Raw genomic sequence first — 6,714 nt, forward strand, 5'->3', positions numbered from 1 at the left:
TCTATAACCAGTTGCAATTACACCAGGTGTGTGTACATACTTCAAGTAAGCTGGGCTAATAATGAGCAAAGACAAGTGTGAATTCAACAAGTCAGAAATTAATTTCTAGGCCAACCAGTTAATCATGTACATCCTGATCCTGACAAAATACACGTTATCAGAGACACAAAAGCAAGCACCAACTAATATTCGTCAGTTTTTAGGTATGATCAATCAATTGATCAATCAATTGATCAAATTTTCATACGTACGTCTGTGTATATAATGTGTTTAGGTCTGTACTGCCTGTATAATATTGCACATTTATGAATTACCATTCAGAGTTTGGCTGGAGATGCTACAGAAGAACCTCAAAGGTTGCAAGAAGGAGATTAAGAGTCTCTCATTGATTGAGAATGCTGTTAGTAACTGTGATGTTACTTGTTACTTAGTTACCTGATCACCTAGGTGACACATGTAGCCTTCCTCAAGGCCAACTACAAGTACTCTATTGTAAAATTGTCAAGCTGTTAACCTCAGCTCCAAAGCCACCATCACTAGCTGACGCTGGTCGCTTCAACAGTCTTGGTTGTCTACACAATCGCATGGGCAAGTACAGTTTGGCATCTTACTACTTCAGCTCAATGATGCCCTCAATGACTTCCCACCATATCATTGGAGAAAGGTAGGTGAGTGGGTGGGTGTGTCCTGTGTTGTCATGTGATCTGTGGTTGTAGCAGCACTGTCAGGTCGTCCATTGCCAGTACTGGGGGTAAATGGTCGTCGAGTGTTGTTATATAATCTTGGACTGCAACAACTATATGCTGGTCAACCAACTGTTGCATTCACTTCTTTGTTGGAAGCTGTACAAGTGTTTCAATCCACACTTGTGGCTTCAGCTGGCTGAGACTTCAATAGTGGATTACAATAAGGTTGTTATGGTGACCGTTACCATGGTACGTAATTGTTATAATACTCGCAGGCACAGATGGTCTATGCAAAGCAGCAGTATTACCATAGTCAAACTGTAGTTGGAGCTGGTTTCCATCAAGTTTTGTTGTCATGCCGATGGAGGTAGGTCACTTATCACATGACGGATCATCATCAGCCATATATGCCAACCCCATCATTTTGCTTTGCTAACATCTGTCTGTGTAATGCTCTCTACTTGCTACCTCCACTGCCACAGCAACCAATGAGACTACGTTATATCTGAGTTGCCATGTCCACCACTCCATGGTGATGCTATGATGCCATAAGGGCGTCCATTCTGGCAAACAGTTTTTATATTTTGTTATGTCAAGGTGACCCGGTGTCTTCACTACACTACAGTAAACAACTTCTGACCATTCCTTCACCATCATTTCCACTGATGTAGGTGTCATATTGACAAGAAAGCTATGGGCTATGTAGTTAGTGTTGTTACATGGACGTAACTTTTAACCTCACAGTTGTGAATGTAGCTTAGACAACCACTTCAGTCAACTCACCAATGGTAATGAATATAGATATGAATGTTTCATAAATTTGTTGTACCATGTTGTCTTGAGTTATGGCCCAGGTGTGTTTAACTTTAAGCGGCTTTTCACCCCGGCCAGTAAACAAGTCCGGTGACTATACAAGATTATCATTTCTATACAAGTTCAACATTCTCATATTTCTTTTAATAACTTCAGTGTTTTACTCTAGTCTCCTTGATGTGTTCCTCCATGTAAGGTAGTTTACTGTATGAAATATTCTTTTACTTTATCCTTCAAGATGCTACACAGAATTGTTAGAAATTATAACTACACTAAATGTTCAGTTGAGACCTGATATTTATTCAAACTTCTTTTTATACCCTACTTACTAAGAAGGCTGGCTATCATTTTACAGCACAGCAAATGGCACTTGGACGGTGGCAAAACATAAGTACTAGTTCTTAAAAGGCTTTTATTTGGCTAACCTTTATAGTAATAGATAGCTTGATTTGGAGTATTTCATGACCTCCTGCTCACATGGAAATCCAAATTTTTGTAGATGAGAAACAAGTAATCAAGTTTGCCTTATCTGTACAGTTCTTGTTAAATTGCTACCATGATTTTCATACATTAGCGTTTTACCCTTAATGGGTTTTGCTAATCAATCAATTAATAAGAGTGGGTACCAGGTACATGTAATTGAAAACGTTGTAAGACACCCTTTTGCAGATCCAGTCACATATAACGTCAGGGTTGAATATTTAGTAGCATATCCATCACTTAAGGCAAAGAAATAATTCTTACCCTATGACTTATAAATCCCGGATTTAGAGGGCAGTGAAAACTCACTGGAAATATTCTTTGTAAGACTTCACCACTATTTAGAATATTAACTTACATTGTTTTAAGCTGTTACATACATTGCATCATTTACTACAACATTTTTAAAAAACCTTCTGTTAATATCTTGGGTGATGTATTACATGCTTGGCCCTGTCCATCATCAGGTGTCCCCTATTCAAAGTTTCCATTAGTGCATCACTTGTGGCATCCTAATGCAGGTTTAGACTAGCAATTGATGTTATTATGAAGTATGTTCCTCTCCAAATTAGGTGTTTACAGCAAGCAGGTACTCTTCCACTGGAGTCTACACTACTGAGGTAATAATCCTGTTTAGTATAATGGCATCATCTGTTTGGAACGAGAAGGTACACATACTGGACTGGGCTACTGGAATGGACTATTGGACTGGGATTTTTTGCTTCATGATTCATTTTTCAACACTTTTTGTTAAGCACATTGGCTATTACACCTTCTTCAATACAACTGCCCACTTGTTTTCATTGGCATGTCCCAAAACTGTGGTGTATGGTATGGGCAATATATTTCTTAGAAATGCCAAATGTGCAAACATATAATGATGCTAAGCCAATTAATGCGTACATAAACACAGTAGTTGACTAGTGGCTGTAGTAGTGATACATTACACAGTACACATTATTACAACTTGCTAGTATACTGAACAATGCAGCAGCTACCATGTACGGATGTAATTAGATTATAATACATAGCTAGATCATTTCATCCCAAGCTCCTGAAAATATTTATCTTTGTGCAAATGCAGTTAATCTAGATTATCTAATTTTTGTATGGTTTACACTAGGGAAAGGCATTAAAATGTTTGCTATCAATGTACACATTCAACTTTATAAGCAAGTCATGCTATGCTATGTAAGTGGTCTATAGGGTGCATTGTTGGAGTACATAGGCATTTCTGAGGAATATGTTTTCATTAACACAACAACTAACAGCACATTCCTGTACCCTGACAATTAAGGACAAAAAGTGAATCACCAGTCCAATGAAATTGAAAACCAAAAATCAGTAGTCCATTCCAGTGATCCAGTCCACTGTTTGTACCTTCTCAAGTGGCATGCTAACAGCTGGCCTGTGTGTGGGTGTGCAGTTGGCCGTAGGTTTACGTGAAGTTGGCATGGGAAAATTGTTTACGTATGTGTATTTGTCCACACTCACTTGAGCAAAATATTTTGAAACTGAAAGAATGACGAAAGGCACTGGATAGTTACAGTAGCAATATATTTAAATATGGCCAATCAATTTTATTGATTATGAACACCAGGAGCTTTAAAAAGTTTATGGTGATGTATAAGACTACCAAGAGTGTTTTAGCCTGTATAATAAATGATTATGTGAAGTACGTAACACAGATATTCAAGTAATTTTTATTTTGGGTTGCCTTTACTAGTTGGTGTATTTAGCCTTTTCAGCCAGTATACCAATGAAAATATTTTCATATTACTATTTTCAAAATCAATGAAATATCCATGCTATTTCATACAATCATTCATTAAGGGCCAACGCATCAATCAATAACTCCGCAATACTATTATTTACTCTTGGGTGATATATTCCGGTATAATCACCCACCCATTTGATTATTTCTTACCATTTATTCTGTGTACAGATGTGTGAACACAATGTCAACCATCAAACACATTCCATCCACTTATTCATAATAATGATCACCCACAGGGTAACAGAGTTACTATCTCAAATTGATTACACTAGTACAGTATGGTGAGGCTCCTGCACACGAAACACCAGATGTCATATACTAGCTATGGAGGTTGAGGACAGATGTTATGGAGCAGTGAAGACTGATGAGAACATGTCAGCTACTGACACTTGGATTGGCTGGCTAGCTTTTACTCTAATGTGATTAAATACATGTATGTAAACATTGTTCATGTTTGTATGGTGATGTCTCATCCATAGTTGCATGGTGTACACAGCATAAGAGGACACATCTGTTTCTATTCTGTTTAGTGTTGCACAGATAATCGGATCAGTTATCAGAAAAACCATATATTGGCTATGTTTTTGTACGTATAACGGTATCGGATCGGTGCCAAGATGAAAAAAAGCAGCATACACAGATATGTGTATTTATTTAAAATACATGCTAATAATATGCATCAAATGATGTTTACAAATGCATTAAGTTGCATTTTCAATATTGTTTTTACCGCTTCCATGTACTGTCAGCTGTTTTTGTAGCAATGCTACCACTGTAAATAAATCGGTCCTTCACAATCAAACTTCTAATAAAAATTGCTACAAAATAGACATGTTGTGCAATATCAGATTGGCTACATTCATCAGCTTGAAAATATCCATTATCGGTTATCGGCAAATCTTATATCAGTGCAACACTACTTCTGTTTCTACCGGTCAAGGGATGACATGTTAATGATTGTAACACGCAGGTACAATGTATCTGACCTGTCACAGCACCCATCAGACTCGTACATTTCTGACAAGTACAGTGTAAGCTATTTTTCTCTTCCTCATCCTAAACTGTCTCAAAATACTTGTGTTGTAGCTTTATTATCAAGACAATGACCAGTACAAGCACATTGTTAATATAGTGCTGCCTGACATGAGGTACACCTTAGACTCAAGAAATTTCGTTAGTTATCCTCTGAGTAATGCCTAGCTACAATGAAGTAACGAAGCCTACTGAATGAAGCTTATTCACCAGCTTCTTACTTATAACCAAGATTTGCACATTGTCCAACAACGCAATCATGTCACGTTATAAAGTGGTAGTTTCACATGTGACAGCTTAAGGCTGTGGACACAAAGTAATATAATATGTAATATTATAGTTACTTTATTTTATGAGTAATATGTAACTGTAACTAAATAGTTCAGTTGCATGTAATATGTAACTAGTTACTTTTACTAAGTAACTTGCCCAACACTGGTCATGAAGTATACCTTAACTATGTTAGGGAAACCTACCATATAAGCCTAAATATTTCAAGGACATTTTTCGTGGTTTTGGAGGTTATCAGCGAAATTTTCAACCTTGAAATATTTAGACCTCCATATAGTCCAATACATTTGGGAAGTGTTTGCAAATCTGCAAAATTTTTATTTTTAGCAACATTGTTCAACCTCGAAATATTTGTCCCTCAAAATATTTAGGCTATATATGTACAGTACTTGACATAGTCACTATAATGCGGTGTTCTTATTACTGAGCTCATAAAATACATCTACGCTATGTGTGATATGTATTTAACATGGCTGGAGTCCTAAATGGCCACGTATAGTTAAGGGTTCAACTTTCCAAGGTTTTACCTTCTAATCATCTAATTCTTGCTCATTCTTTCCATTCAACGTATCATCCATGAGCTCCACATCTTAGCACCCACCCTGGCAAACCTTTACTATAATCCTCACCACAACAAAGGAACAAGCAACTGATCCTAACGTTTTGACTAACCAACATTAACAATAATCAGTTCTACTCTATGTAATAATGAATACCACATTGGATGATTTACTGTCTGTCCTAGACTTCATGTTCCACATATTGGTCAGTCTAATAGTTAAGTACATACCCACACACTGTATATACAATCTACTTTAAGATCTGCAAACATTAACCAAACTGGTGCCAGCAATTAAAATGCTCTGTTGACAGTCAGCTTGGATACTACGAGCAGTCCTTGATGAGTTGTGGTACAGTTATCTACCATTGACATCACTGCGGAGATTGAGGCAAACGGCACAAGACTATGACACAGCACACAAGTGCTCCACCTTACAATCAACTGCTAGCATCTCCCACCAGGCCTACACATGCCAGTAATAATCTCAACAATGTCACCATTGGCCTTCACAAGAGCCCCTGGTACACAACACCACTGTAATGTGACTGGTACACCTCACAAGGCCACTGATATACAATCAAAATAGAAAGTCCTTCTTATGAAGAAATAAATTATTTCTAAATGAAAAGTGGCTTATAAGGCCACAAACTTTCTCATCCTCCTGTACTCAAAATAGCAGTGCAGGAGGGTAGATTTTTATTGTATTTTTTACTAACTAGATAGTTTACTTAGCTAGCTAAAATGACTCAAAATGTAAATTTCTTAGACTTCTCTAGCAAGGTACAAACTATAAAAGGTGCTAATTGGCATCCCTTAGCCACCAGTGGTACAAAAAATCCTTGATAAGGTAAGTAAAACGGCAATGCAGGTGGGGATGATAATCTAATATGTGGCCTAATGAATCAATATTTGAACATCCGGCCACTACACTGATCACACAATCCATTTGTGTGAGTGTGGCAGATGGGTGACATCAGTTTATGCCTATCACTGGTTACAGAGCTATACTAGAAGCTTGAAATTATAATCCTATTGGTATACATACCTGTCATTAGGAATAATTCCCACCATAT

General features: G+C 37.2%; 1 pseudogene; it reads left to right on the plus strand.

Annotated features, from left to right (window-relative positions):
* Positions 1-334: 334 nt before the first annotated feature.
* Positions 335-4,276, plus strand: LOC136251628 (CCR4-NOT transcription complex subunit 10-like; annotated as a pseudogene).
* The last annotated feature ends 2,438 nt before the right edge of the window (positions 4,277-6,714 follow it).

The sequence above is a fragment of the Dysidea avara genome, chromosome 3 (assembly GCF_963678975.1).
Source record: "Dysidea avara chromosome 3, odDysAvar1.4, whole genome shotgun sequence".
Lineage (NCBI taxonomy): Eukaryota > Metazoa > Porifera > Demospongiae > Dictyoceratida > Dysideidae > Dysidea > Dysidea avara.